General features: G+C 39.0%; 1 pseudogene; it reads right to left on the reverse strand.

The window, feature by feature from the left end:
- Positions 1–1,042: 1,042 nt before the first annotated feature.
- Positions 1,043–15,214, reverse strand: part of LOC102842303 — a 40,463-nt pseudogene continuing 26,291 nt past the window's right edge.

A 15,214-nucleotide genomic window follows, 5' to 3' on the forward strand; every position in this document is an offset into this window, starting at 1 on the left:
AAAAATGGACCTTCCTAGCCCACAGAGTGACAAAGCTGTGTGGCTGTGAGATGTACTGACCAGAATAGGGTGTCTCTGTGAAATTATAGGTGGAGATAAGGATAATAAGTAGCACTTGCCCAAGTAGGGCAGAGGTAAGGTTGACCCAAAAAGTCTGAGGGCTGAGGCACAGGAGAGACCTGCCTCTGATCATGTTGAGAAGCTGTTCTAACTGAAGGACTACATTCCTGATACTTTCCTAATAAATCACATAATCATGAGTATTGTCTGAATTCTGGGTGTCGCTGTAGGATAAGCACTGGACTACAAAGTCAGTTTGAACTGCAAGGCCAAACTGCAAGGCCAATTTTTTTTTTTTTTTTGACAGTAAGAGGTCAGTTTATGGATAATACCATGAAACACACAGACTGGGATGAGATTTCCAGGGATAAAGGAACAGGAGTGGCTCCAGACAGGGGGACAGGGAAACAATGTCAATGGATGAGTAAGAGGCCCTGGACCAGCTTCCATAACTATGCCTTGACATCAGATCCAGCTGGACCATAGAAAGCTGGGGTCTGAGCAGGGCTGGCAGTGACCTCAGTTCTTGAAGGTCTCCCCTCCTCAGTCTCTGCTGTTCAGCATTCAGTGGGCTGGGACCTTCGGGAGGTGGTATTTTTGGGGCCAGGAAATGGTTGGTCTGGATGGGCAGAGGAGTTGAGGTTCTTGGAGTCTCCCTGGGGGAGGTGCACACCTGGATGATTGGGGTTAGCAGCACTGAGGGGGAGTTGGTCAGGTACCAGTGGTGTGAAGCGAGGCCACTGCTCAGAAGGGCCCCTGTGTTTAGGGCAGGCCCCCCACCCTGCCCACCACACCAACATGGTATAATAAATTAACTTTCAAGTAGTAAAACAGTGTCAAGCAAGAGACTTGGAGGCTGGCAGGTGGCTGGGGACTTAGGGAGGGGAAATTTCCAGGCACCTACTTTGTCCTCTTACACTCAGTGGGCTCCAGTTATATCAAGGCATGATGTCCACATGGGCACCCCACAGGGGCACAGCCCTCACACCAGTGCCAGAGCCTGCTCGGTGGGGCAGAAACAGAGCAGTAGGGTGCCCACAACATCTACAATAGTTGCCAGGTGCTCATCTTGAGCCTGAGGCCCACAGAGCTGCATGAAGTCCGCCAGGCACAGCAAGTACTCCAGGTTGTGGCCTGAGGAGCCACAGCAGGTGAGGATCTGTGTGGCAATGGTCTCCTCAGGCACGGGGCCCAGGTAGCCAGGGTTCTGTGGGGTGGTCACATAAGCCAATGCCTTGAGTGACTGCTCAGGGTTATCTTGTGGGTAAAAGGTGACCTCCTTGGTATCATAGCCACCGAGCACAGCCTCCTGCACATTTTGGGTACTTCAGGGCCTCGCTCACCTGTTCACCTTGAACTTGGTATGCCACACCCCAAGTGCAGCCTTCACGGTCTTCAAGGAGAGTCACAACATGGCCAGGCATCTTGTTGCTGCCCCGATGGAAGGTGTCTCCCTGCCAGAAGCAGCAACTGTAGCCATACACAAAGCTTTTGAGTTAGAACAGACTCAACGGCACTTAACAACAGCAACAATTGTAATAAATGACCTTGGTGTGACACTGTAGGATAAGCATTGGATTGACAACCACAAAGCTGGCAGTTCATACCCACCAACTACCCTCAGAAACACTATACAGGGTTGCTAAGAGTTGGAACGTATTCTGTGGCATACAATAACAGCAACAACAATTGCAATTAATTATTGGACCCAGAAGAGAGGTAGAGTACTGTAGGAGGGACAGCAAGTGTAGGAATAGAGAAAATGATTGGAGAATTCCTATGACCTCAGCTCCATAGGAATCAGCCTTACACTGTTGATGCTAATAATAATTCTCTTTCCTTCCCCTTGTGAAAACAGAAGAGGAGCCCTGAGGTTGCCACCATACAATTTTTACATAAGCAAAATGAGTCATAAAGCATTCCTATTCTAGAATTTGGTACACAGAAACATAAACACTTTTAACCAAAAAAAAATTTTTTTTAAATATTTTCCGAAAACTAAATGTGACTAACCATTTTTAAAAGACTCAATAATTTAAAAAAGATCATTGATCATTCTTTACTCAGTTGTCAGTGTTGGATACTGTGCTGTTTTAGTTTTTATTGTACAATAATCAGATTGTGTTTTCCTTGCATTTTATCATGATTGTTACACATAGATTATTAATTATTTGTGTTGCTGCCTTAGATTTATAGAATGTCACTACAGTAATAAGCTATGTGCCATGAGAAATATTAACCTATTAACAAGTAAGAAAGGAGTTTAAATTCCTTCTTAATCTGCAGAAGTTTCTCTATTTTAAAGTTTATTTTCTTTGATCATTACAGCAAGCTTTTGCCACCATACAATGAAAATGGTTGGTTATTTCTAATTTTCAAATTGAACAACTTAAGTTTCTATTTAATTTATTCAATAAATATTTCTATATTGGGTCTTGTGCAAATTTTTAAAAAAGAAACACTTCTCAGAATCATCATTATTGGATATTATTTAATTATATTCCAATCCTCTGAAGGTAAATGAGGGAAAAGCCTCTTCTACAACTACAAGCTCTCTGAGAATAGGAACTATGGCCTAGTCATATCCCTAAGGCCTACTACCACTTGTCTATCACTTTGTCATACTGTGGTGGCTTTTGTGGTGCTGTAATACTGGCAGCTATGTCACCTGTATTTTAAATACCAACAGGGTCATCCACGATGGACAGGTTTTAGAAGGACTTGCAGACTAAGACAGCCTAGAAAGAAGGAGCAGGAAACAAAATTCTGAATGTTTAGCCACTGAAAACTTTAGGAATAATAGTGGAACCTTTGTCACATATAGTGCCAGAATATGAAAATATTATGAATAGATAAACAATATCACCAGATACAGTGCCAGAAGGTGAGCTCTTCAAGTTGAAGAGCACTCAAAATGTGACTTGTGAAGAGGAACCTCCTCAAAGTAGAGTTAACTATGATGATGCAAATGGAGTAAAACTTTTGGGACCTTCATTTTCTAGTGGGGTACAGTGCAAAATGAGGAGAAACAGCCATAAATAATTGGAACATGGACTATATTAAATATGAATCAAGGAAAATTGGCAGTTTTCAAATTTAAATAGAATGCAAACACTCAATATCCTAGGCTTTAGTGAGCTAAAATGGACTGGTATAAGCCATTTTTAAGTAGGAAATCATAGAGTTTGCTATGCTGGGAATGGCAAACTGAAGAGGAACAGAGTTGCCTTCATCATCTAAAAGAACATTTCAAGAGCTAACTTGAATTACAATGCTGTCTGTATCAGGATAATATCCATATGCCTACAGGAAAACCAGTTAATACCACTATTATTCAAATTTAAGCACCAACCTCTAGCACCAGTGATGAAAAAATTTAAGAATTCTACCAAAGTTTCCCACCACTCATCTGTCGGTTTGTCATACTGTGGGGGCTTGTGAGTTGCTGTGATTCTGGAAGCTATGGCATCAGTATTTTAAATACTAGCAGGGTCACCATGGTAGACAGGTTTCAGAGGAGTTTCCAGACTAAGACAGACTAGGAAGAAAGAGTGAAGAACTACTTCTGAATATATAGTCACTGAAAACCTTATGAATAGCAGAGAAACACTGTCAGACATAGTGCCAGAAAATGAGCCCTTAAGGTTGGAAGGCACTCAAAATACAACTAGGAAAGACCTGCCTACTCAAAGTAGAGTTGAGCGTGATAATGTGAATGGAGTACAGCCCACGGGAATACAGCCCACTGGACCTTCATTTGCTGATTGAGCACAACTCGAAATGAGAAGAAACAGCTGTAAACATCCACTGAAAATTGGAACATGGAATGCACAAAGTATGAATCTAGGAAAATTGGAAATTGTCAAAAATAAAATGGAACACATAAACATCGATATCTTAGGCATTGGTGAGCTGAAATGGACTGGTATTAGCCATTTTGAATTTGACAGCCACATGGTTTACTATGCCAGAAATGACAAATTGAAGAGAAGTGGTGTTGCATTCATTGTCAAAAAGAACTTATCCAGATCAGTCACGAGGTACAACACTGTCTGTGATAGGATAGTATCCATGCACCTACAGAGAAGCAACAACCTCATATGTATGTGAAAGCTGGACAGTGAATAAGGAAGACTGCAGAAGAATTGATGATTTTGAGTTATGGTGTTGGAGGAGAATATTGAAAGTGCCATGGGCTGCCAAAAGAACAAACAGATCTGTGTTAGAAGAAGTGCAGCCAGAGTGCTCCTTGGAGGCCAAGATGGCCAAACTTTGTCTCTCATACTTTGGACATATTGTCAGGAGGGACCAGTCACTGGAGAAGGATATCATGTTTTGTAAAGTGGAGGGTAAGAGAAAAAGAGGAAAACCTGCCATGAGATGGACTCAAGCATGCCAACAATTGTGAGGTTGGCTCAGGATCGGGCAGTATTTTATTCTGTTGTGAATAGGGTCGCTATGAGTCTGACGGCACCTAACAACAACAAAACCAGAGTTTTTAGTCTGAAATTGATCAAATATTCAGAATGGTTTAAAATCAGGAAAGGTGTGTGCCAGGATTGTATTATTTCATCATACTTATTCAATCTGTATCTTGAGCTAGTAATCTGAGAAACTGGATTATTTGAAGAAGAACATGGCATGAAGACTGGAGGAAGATTCATTAACAACATGCAACATGCAGATAATAAAATCTTGCTTGTTGAAAGCGTAGTTGACTTAAAATACTGATGAAGATCAAGTACTTGAACATTCTATATGGATTTCACATCAATGTGAAGTAAACCAAAATTCTCCCAATTGGACCAGTAAATAACATCACAATAAATGAATAAAACACTGAAGCTGTAAAAGACTTCATTTTGCTTGGATCCTCAATCAATACTCATGGAAGCAGCAATCAAGAAATCTAATAATGTACTGATTTAGGCAAATTTTCTATATAAGACCTTTTTAAAACAAAACAAAGATGTTAATTTGAGGACTAAGTAACACCTAGCCAAGCTATGGTGTTTTCAGTAGCCTCATATGCATGTGAAAGTTAGACAGTAAATAAGGAAGACCAATGAAGAATTGATGCATTTGCATTGTGTTGTTGGGGAAGTAGCATAAAGTGCCAGAATAATAAACAAGACTGTCTTGGAAGAAGTACTGCCAGAATGCTACTTAGAGGCCAGGATGGCGAGACTTCATCTCTCATACTTTGGATATACTGTCTCATACTTTGGATTGTTGTTGTTGTTATGTGCCGTGGAGTCGGTTCTGACTCATAGAGACCCTGTACAGGGTTTACGAGGCTGTAAATCTTTACGGGAGCAGAACGCCTCATCTTTCTCCCGCAGAACAGCTGGTAGTTTCGAACACTGAAACTAAGCTCCCACTTGAAAACTTGCAAGCCAGTTACTTTGTGTCTTTGTAGGATCACCAACACCCCATTTTGGGTAGCCAATGTCTAAGTTGCCCATCCCTGTCAACCCTTTTTGCAGAGGGGTTGGGAATGATTCTTGCTGTAAAGATTCTTTCCCTCTTTTGAGCTACTACATTCGTAAGTATAGGTCAAGTTCATCGAATAGTAGTGGATTATACTTGTTTTCCTCTTCTTTCTTCCTCTAGTAAAGTTCGGATCATCCAGCCACTAAAGCTAGGTCAAATGGGTACTATCTGCAAGTATAGACGGTCTTGTGCATCGCCCCTCACTTCATATCAGCTAGATACTTCACTCTCTAGTAGTCTGTGACTATGTCCATGTCCATGGGCTCAGGAATCCCCAGATCTAGCTATACTGTTGGTCAACCAGGTCACGATCCAGGTTGACAGGAGGCTATTGAACATGATCAGACTTAGCTCACACCTTCATTGCTGTTTTTCCCCCACTTCCCTTTATTGGTAGACCAACGTGGTCACTGGCAAGATTACATGCCTGCTCATGTATTCCCTTGGAGTTTCAAGCTTGGAAGGGGGTTTGCCCTCAGGGGACTTGTTTGCTTGCCTTGAGGGCTCCCGGTGAGCAACATGCTTGTTCTTGTAGTAGTCAATCAGACTACCATTAATTTTTTTAAAATTTTTCCTGCTGGTCTTTCTTTCAAGAATTTCTTCTGTTTCTGTACCTATTCCAGGCAGGTCTACTTGTCTTTTCAAGTGGGAATTTCCCACCTCAGAAGATTTTGGAGTGAAATCAGGATTCCACCTATGGTCTTATGCAATGTAAAGGCTCCACAGGAAGCCACTTTCAATGGGCAAGTTCTAGTGCCATTTTAGGTATTCCATTCAGTTTAGGCTGAAGACAGACTTACAATCATTCTATGGTGATGTTTCTGGCTATTCCTTCCTCTCCCCCTCAAGTGTCTATTTTACAATACAAGGCAAGGGAAATCAAGATTCATAAGACAGTCAAGCATCTTAACATAATTTCCCCTCTTTTATCCATTCAAACCATGACTCAATCTATGTATCACAGAGCCCTGTTGTTCCAAGGTTGAGCATACATCATTATTTACCTCTGTCCCACTTAGCCCATGTAAACCTGTCTAAATATTCTGCCATATGATTTCTTCTTCCATTCCCCTTCCCCTTCTTCTGTACTGACCACCCCAGCACCGAAACTATCCTGTGTCTATTCCCTACCCTGAACTCCACCTTTCCCTCCCTCCACTTGCCCCTCCCCCTATACCACAGGAACCTACAAATAATTTTTTCCCCTTTTTAGTATGGATGCATTTTAAGTTTTTACAATAATGGCTTTATGCAATATTTGTCCTTTTGTGACTGACTAATTTTACTCAGCATAATGTCCTCAAGGTTCATTTATGTTATGCAGTGGCTTGCAGCTTCCCTGTTATTCTTCAACATAGCATAATATTCCATTGTGTGTATGTAACACAGTTTGTTTATCCATTCTTCCACTGATGGGCACTTAGGTTGTCTCCATCTTTTTTGTTACTGTAAATAGTGCTTCTATGAACATTGGTGTGCATATATCTACTCAAGTTAATGGCTCGTATTTCTTGTGGATAAATACCAAGTAGAGGGATTGCTTGATAATAAGGTATGTCTATTTCCAATCTTCTGAGGATGCGCCATACTGTTTTCCAGAGTGATTGGAACATTTTACAATCCCACCAGCAATGTAGGAGGGTCCCAGTCTCTCTACATCCTCACCAGGATTTAGTCTACTCTTTTTTTTTTTTTTTAACATTGCTGTTATTGCTGGTGTGAGATGATATCTCATTGTTGTTTTGATTTGCATCTCTCTAATGGCTAGAGATCATGAGCCTTCCTTCATATTTTGTTGGCTGCCTGGATCTCCTCCTTGGTGAAGTGTCTGTTCATGTCTTGTGCCCATTTTTTAATTGGGTTATTTGTCTTTTTCTTGTAGAGGTATTGTAGTTTCCTATATATTTTAGAAAGCAGTTCCTTGTCTGATGTGTCATTGCAAAATATTTTTTTCCCATTCTGTGGGCTCTGTTTTTACTATTTTTGTGAAGTCCTTTGATGCACATACTTTTTCATTTTTAGAATGTCCCAATCATCTATTTTGTCTTCTTTTGTTTGTGCAATTTTCACAATATTTTGTAGTCTGTGTGTGCTCTGTATTAGAGCCCTCAAATTTGTCCCTATTTTTTCACCGATGACTGTTATAATTCGGGGATTCACATTTAGGTCTTTAATCCATGCTGAATTGGTATTTGTATATGGTGCGAAGCAAAGGTCTTGTTTTAATCTTTTGCATATTGCTTTCCAATTTTGCTAGCACCATCTGTTGAACAGACTATCGCCTTCTGATGAAATATACTTAGGCCCTTTGTCAAAAATCAGTTGGTTGTATATGGATGGATTAATTTCTGGATTCTTAATTCTGTTCCTTTAATCCATGTATCTTTCATTGTGCCAGCGCCAAGCTGTTTTGACCACTGTAGCCATGTTGTCATGTTGATTCTTTTTATAGTTTTTCTGTTTTCTATCTCATTTATTTCTGCTCTGATCTTTATTATTTCTTTTCTTTTGATAACAACAGAGGTTCCCTCTGTTGGTCTATTTCTAATTGATGGAGACGCTGTATTAATGTGTTAATTTTGTTTCTTTCTTCTTTTTGGATGTGTGCATTTATTGCAATAAATTGTCTTCTCATCACCACTTTCGCTGTGTCCCAAATATTTTGGTATGTTGTATTTTCATTCTCATTTGTTTCTAGGATCTTTGTGAGTTCATGTTTAATTTCTTCTACCATCCAGTCACTTTTCAGCAGGGTGTTATTCAGTTTCCATGTTTTTTTATTTCATTTCTCTATTCTTCCTACTGTTGATTTCTAGTTTTATAGCATTGTGGACTGAGAATATGCTTTGAAGTATTTTGAAGTTTGTAAATATATGGAGGCTTGTTTTGTGGATCAACACCTGGTCAATTCTGGAGAATGGTCCATGTGCACTGGAAAATAATGTGTATTGTGCTGTTGTTGGGTTGAATGCTCTGTACACATCTATGAGGTCAAGTTGTTTAGTTCCTCTGTATCTTTGTTGAGTTTCTGGTTGTTCTGTCCCTTTTCTAATGTGGCATATTAATATCCCATTATAATTGTAGGTTTGTCTTTTGCTTTCTTCAATTCTTGTAGGGTTTGCTCTCTCTATAGATAGATAGATAGATAAATAGATAGATAGATAGATAGATAGATAGATAGATAGATAGATAGATAGATAGATAGATAGATAGATATGCACTGGGAGCATAGATATTTATTATTGTTATGTCATCTTTCTCAACTGACCCTTTAATCATGAGACAGTGTCCTTCTTTATTTCTTTGCTGGTTTTTGCCTTAAATTTTATTTTATCAGAGATAAGTATTGCCATTCCTGCTCATTTTTTATTGCAGTTACCTTGGTATATTTTTTCCATCCTTTAACTTTTAGTTTTTTTTATTTATTTATTTTTTGTCTTTGTTTGTAAGGTGTGTCTTTTGCAGGTAGTATATTGAAGGGTCTTGTTTCCTTATCCATTCTGCCACTCTCTTTCTCTTCACAGGTTCATTTAATCCATTGACATTCAGAGTAATTATTGATGGGTATGAATTAATTGTTGTCATTATGTTAGTTTTTTGTGGTGCTGCTCATTCCTTTGTTCTGCATGCCTTCTTGTGCTGAGTTCATGTTTTTCATGCTCCTTCTTGTCAATTTATTCTTAGTTTTAGTGTTTTCATGTTCTACTTGGATCTTCATTTTCAAGGTATGTTCTGAAGTGTTAATTTTCTGTGAGGTTATACTATAATCTACTAACTTTTCCCTCCATTTAACAGTCTATTATATCCTGCAATCTACTAGACCTCCTCACCACCTGGATGCCTGTTCCTATATTTTTCCCTTCTTTGACATTGCTATTATTTTGATCTTTGATTGAACTCCCAGGTTTTCTGAATTTGTTGTTGTAATTTTGTTCTGTTCTGGACTCTGTTATCTGTTGACTGAGTTCTGGTTGTGTTGCCATGTCTGTCAATCTCTGGTTTTTGTCTGTACTTCATAGTTTTCAGTCCAAAGAACTCCCTTTAGGATGTTTTGCAGCACAGGGCTGGCTTTCATAAAGTCTCTTAGCTTCTTTTTATTCTGGAATGTTTTGATTGCAGCATCATATTTGATTGAAAGCTTTGCTGGCTAGATCATTCTTAGTTGGCATTTTTTTCTTGTCGGGTTTTATATATGTCTCCCCATTGCCTACTGGCCTGCATGTTTTCTGCTGAGAGGTCAGAGCTTAATATGATTCCCTTGCTTTTGTATGTAACACTTCTCTTTTCCCTGGCTGCTTTTAGGATTCTCTCCTTGTCTTTGATTTTTTGGACAGCTTGATTATGATATGTCTTGGTGATTTTCTTTTGGGGTCTATCTTTCCTCGGGTTTGTTCAGCCTCTTCAATGCTTATCTTCTCAACCTTCAAGATGTGTGGGAAATTTTCTCCCAGTAGCTCCTCAACTATCTCCTCTGTGGACTTCTGTGATTCATCCTGTTCTGGAATGCCAATGATTCTTAGGTTATTCCTCTTCATGTTATCCAACATGAATCTTAGACTCTCTTAAGATTTTTTATCCTTTGTTCTGCTTGCTCTTCTATCTTAGCAGTATTATGAGATTTATCTTCCAGCTCGCTGTTGTGGCTTCCATCTCTTTAATTCTACACTTTTGCCCTTTCAATTTTCAATGTATTGTCCATTTCCAATATTTTATTATTAATCATGTGGACCTAGTTTTGCAGGTTTTGAATTGTTTCCAATGTTATATCTATCTTGTTTGTTTGCTCCTGTAACACTTTCCTGACTTCTGTATTTTCCTCCAACCCTATGTGAAGCATTAGGATTTGTGTCCATATCATTCTTCTGAATTCCTTCTCAAGCAGATCCAAAGCCTGCTCTTCTAATGAGAAGTCTATGTCTGCCTCTAGCTCATTTGTCTCTGTTACTCTTTTCTGTTTCTGGACATGTTCTCAGATCTTATGTTGTTTTTTCTTGGACATTTTCAATAGTAGGATGTATTTTCAATGATTAAATGAATGTATGTGCAGTATTGTTAAGCTTACTGAGTGTCTCCTGGTGGGTGTGATCCTGAGCTAGGCTTCCCCTTTCATGTCTCTTATTACTCAACTGTATGCTATCTTAGTTGTTGTGTTATTGTTAAGTGCCATCGAGTCGGGTCCGACCCATAGCGACCCTGTACAGGGTTTCCGAGGGTATAAATCCTTACGGGAGTAGAAAGCCTCATCTTTCTCCCGTGGAGCGGCTGGTAGTTTCGAACCACTGACCTTAAGGTTCGCAGCCCAATTCGTAACCACTACGCTACCAGAGCTCCTTATGCTATCTTAGTAGGTGTTGGCTATTCATATAGTGCTTATCAGCTGGTATTAGCTCCTTTCCAGATGGTGAGATATTATGAGACATGCTTGTAGCTTGGCTATATAGCCATGATTGCTATCTCTCCTTGGGTAATGTAAGGAGAGAAACCTCCCACCCCCAAGAATAAAGTGATACAAAAAGTATCAGGATCAGAAGCCATATAAAAGCAGAGACAAACACCAGTACAAAAAAAAACGAAATCAAAACTATAGCAGACTGTCCAGTAGCCTTTGCTGTGCAGGTCAGTGTGCATGCACATTAGAAACCGCCAGTGGTGGGTGGTGGTTTCCACTTGCTCAGTCCTCTCCCCCAACCCAATCATCATCGTGGAAGTGCACAGATAGATATAGAAAAATGAATGGAAGAAAGATTGTTCACAATTTTTATTTCTGGATGTCAGTTAGGTATCTGCATATGCACAGCATAATTCTGAAAATGACTGCATCCTTGTATATAGTAGCTGGTGTTGACTCTTGCCTTTTATGTTGGGGTTTTACAAGATACAAACACAGTTTGGCTGTGTGGCCAGACGTGCTGTCTCTTGTTAAGTAAGGCAGAAATAAAATCTCCTGCCCAAGTAAGAGAGTCAACTTTAGGCCTAAATTCCAGAGTCAGAAGTCATAAGAAGCAGCCAAAGGATTAGCTTGTGGGACTGTCAGGGTTTTCAGGGATTTCCTCTTTGCACCATGGAAAAATTGTTCCATTTGGGTGCAATGCTGGACCCTTTTGGGGGTGTCCTCTCACCTGCCTGAAGATGCCCTTGCTGGGCAAAGAGGGTGCAATAGGGGAGCGGAGGAAAGAAAAGTAAAAAAAAGTTGTAACACCTCTTTTTCCACAAGTTGCTCCTTGGCTTTTGCTCTGTATCAACCTGGATGTGGCCCTACCCTCTGGTGTCCACCCAGGCTGTGGGTTATAGGTAGCATTCTGGTTAATTCTGAAATTGCTGTTTATTCTTGCCATAGTCCTATTTCTCCACTAGTGTGCACCAAAAGCTGCTGCCCCTACTTTATATTACATCTAAATCTCTAAAACTGTTCCAGCAAAGCACCTTCTCTGTTTTTTTTTTTTTTTTTTAACCTCTGCCAAGGAGCCTCCACAGCCTGTCTCCTTCAAATTGATCTTGTGATGTAGCACATTATTCTGCAATGCCACACTAAGACTCCTGCTAAACATGTTGTTGTTAAGTGCCATAGATATGTAGTTGAAGGTTTGAATCACAGTGACCTGGTATAGGATTTCCCAGGAGCTTTGAACTGCCAACCTGTGGTTTGAAGTCCATTGCTCATTCTATAGCACCACAAGATCTGTTTTATAATGGGAAGATCAATTAATACCACTATTATTCAAATTTACACACCAACCAAAGCCGGTCAAGATGAACTTAAAGAACTCTACCACCTTCTTGTTGTTGTTGTTATGTGCCATGGAGTCAGTTCTGACTCATATACCCTGTACAGGGTTTCCAAGGCTATAAATCTTTACAGGAGCAGAAAGACTCATCTTTCTCCCGTGGAATAGCTGATAGTTTTTAAATGCTGACCTTGTGGCTCAGGAGCTTTGGTAGCCTAACCACTAGGCTACCAAAGCTACTTAATTAAGTCTGAAATTGATCAAACATGTAATCAAGATATAGTGATAATTACTGGATATTGGAAAACTAAGAGGAATGATCAGTAGTTGAAAAACATGACCTTGATGATAGGAGCAATGTTGAAGATTGCATGACAAAATGTTGCAAGACCAATGACTTCTTCATTGCAAATACCGTTTTTTAAAGAACATAAAAGATGACTAGGTGCATGGACCTCACCATAACAAATACATAAAAATTAAATTGAGTACATTTGTAGAAAGAAATGGTGGAAAAACTCCATATCATCAGTCAAAATAAGGCCAGGGGCAAACTGTGGAACAGACTATCAATTGCCTATATGCAAGTTCAAGTGAAGCTGAAGAAAATTAAACCAAAAACCAAAATATGAACTTGACCATATCACAACTGAATTTAGAGATCATTTCAAGAAGAGGATTGATGCATTAGACACTAAAGACCGAAGACCAGAAGATTTGTGGAATGACATCAAGAACACCATAAAGGAAGAAAGCAAAACATGATTAAGAAGACAAGAAACAATAAAAGTACCAAGATGATCTTTTAATTCAGATGTAATGCATTCAAGGTCATATTTTGACTCTCATGGACTTGTTTTAATATTTGCCAGCTGAGCTTGAACTGGCCCATGAGTACTGATAGTCTTTTCCAGTCTGCCCCTTGCCTAGCTTTGGCTAATGATATTGAGCTTCTCTGCTGACTATATCCCACAGATATAGTCAGTTTGAATCATGTATATTTCATCTGGTGAGGTTCATGTTATTCAAAAATGGTGTATTCAATGAATAATTGTTAGTGTTGCAAAATTATATCATGCAATCTTCATCATTTCTATCACCAAGGCCATATTTTCAAACTACATATCATTCCACTTAGTTTCTAATATTGATATAATAATTACCAGTAATAATCAGTACATTTGGAATTCATGTTTTGTTCTAGATGGACAAAATAGGTAGAATTCTTCAATTTCATCATCACTGTCTTTAATGGTGCATACATTTGAAAACAGTTGTACTAACTGGTCTTCCTTGTAGGGATATGGATATTATCATATCACAGACAGCATGGTACTTTAAGATAGATTTTAAAATCTTGTTTTTGATGATGTTATTCCTCTTCAATATGTTGTTCCCAACATAGCAAACCATATAATTGTCTGATTCAAATAGGACAGAACTAGTCCATTTTAGATCACTAATGCCTAGGATATTAATCTTTATGCATTCCATTGCATTTTTGACAATTCCTATTTTTTTAGATTCATATTTCATGCATTCCATGGTCTAATTATTAATGGATGTTTATAGCTGTCCTCCTTTTGGGCTGTGCCGCATGCCTAAATGAAGGTCCCAAAAGCTTTACTATTCACATCATCATACTCAGCTCAAATATGTATAGGCAGTTCTTCCTTATTCATATTTTGAATGCCTTCCCACCTGAGGTGCTCATCTTCTAGTACTATATTTGACAATTTTCTGATGCTATTCATAATGTTTTCATATTCTGGCACTATAGCTGACAATGTTTTGCTGCTGTTCGTGATGTTTTTAGAGTCCTGGAGTAGTTCCACAGGATAAGTACTTAATCTCAAGACCAGTTTGAACTGTAAGGTCAGTGGTTCAAATTCACCAGCCCTTCCTTGGAAGCCCTACACAGGGTCACTATGAGTCAGAATCAACTTACTGGCAGTTAACAACAGCATAAGGTTTTCAATAGCTAGTCATTCAGAAGTAATCTGCCTCTCCTTCTTCCTGTCTAAGTCTGGAAGTTCCACTAAAACTGTCCATCATGGGTGTTCCGGCACATAGTTAAAATACTGGTGTCATAACTGCCAGCATCACAGCAATGTGCAAGCCACCTCAGTATGACATACATATGTTTAGTCTAACCACACAGACCCATCTATAACCTAGTCCTTCAAAGCCACTTGGATGATTGCTATACAATCCTGAGAAAACCAATGACAAAATTTAAAATAGAAAAGTTGTTTCTTTTTTATTAATATTAAAAAAATAAGTTGTTGTTGTTTCCCTCCCCTCCTCCACGTGTGAGAGTAGAGAGGAAGTGTTTTTTGCTCATTCTATCCAGAGAAAGTAATCTGACATTTTTCCATTTGGTATAATCTCAATGAAAAATGGAAGTTTATTTTCAAACAGCATGTAGGTTAATTGCATTTTCAGTGAAGAAATAAAAAAAAAAGTTAATGGAGGTCAGACTGAACAATGGCCATTGTGCCTAGAAGCAAAAATAATAACTTGTGTTTTGAAGTAGAAGTAACTGCTGTTTTTGTTCTCTCTGAAAAATTTTTAGAATAATCTTTTGTATTATTGTTTTTATAAAACATATAACAGAGATATGAGATAAAAATGAGAATGAGAAAAGGAAAGCTAGAAAGTCACTTACCCTTTCTAATTATAATACCTGAGTTAAAATGTTTCAGTATGTTAAGTTTCCCATGCATAGAATTATTGTTAAGTGTCATTGAGTCAGTTCTGACTGATAGAAATCCTGTATAGGGCTCACAAGGAGTGGCTGATGGGTTTGAACCACTAACCTTGAGACTCACACTCCAGTACATTTCCTTCAGCACCACACCAGGACTGTTTTTAAGTTAAGTGCAGTTGAGTAGACTCATAGTGACCCTGCATAGTGTTTCCAAAGAGCAGCTGGT

This window comes from Chrysochloris asiatica, unplaced genomic scaffold (genome assembly GCF_000296735.1).
Source record: "Chrysochloris asiatica unplaced genomic scaffold, ChrAsi1.0 scaffold00228, whole genome shotgun sequence".
NCBI classification, from domain to species: Eukaryota; Metazoa; Chordata; class Mammalia; order Afrosoricida; family Chrysochloridae; genus Chrysochloris; species Chrysochloris asiatica.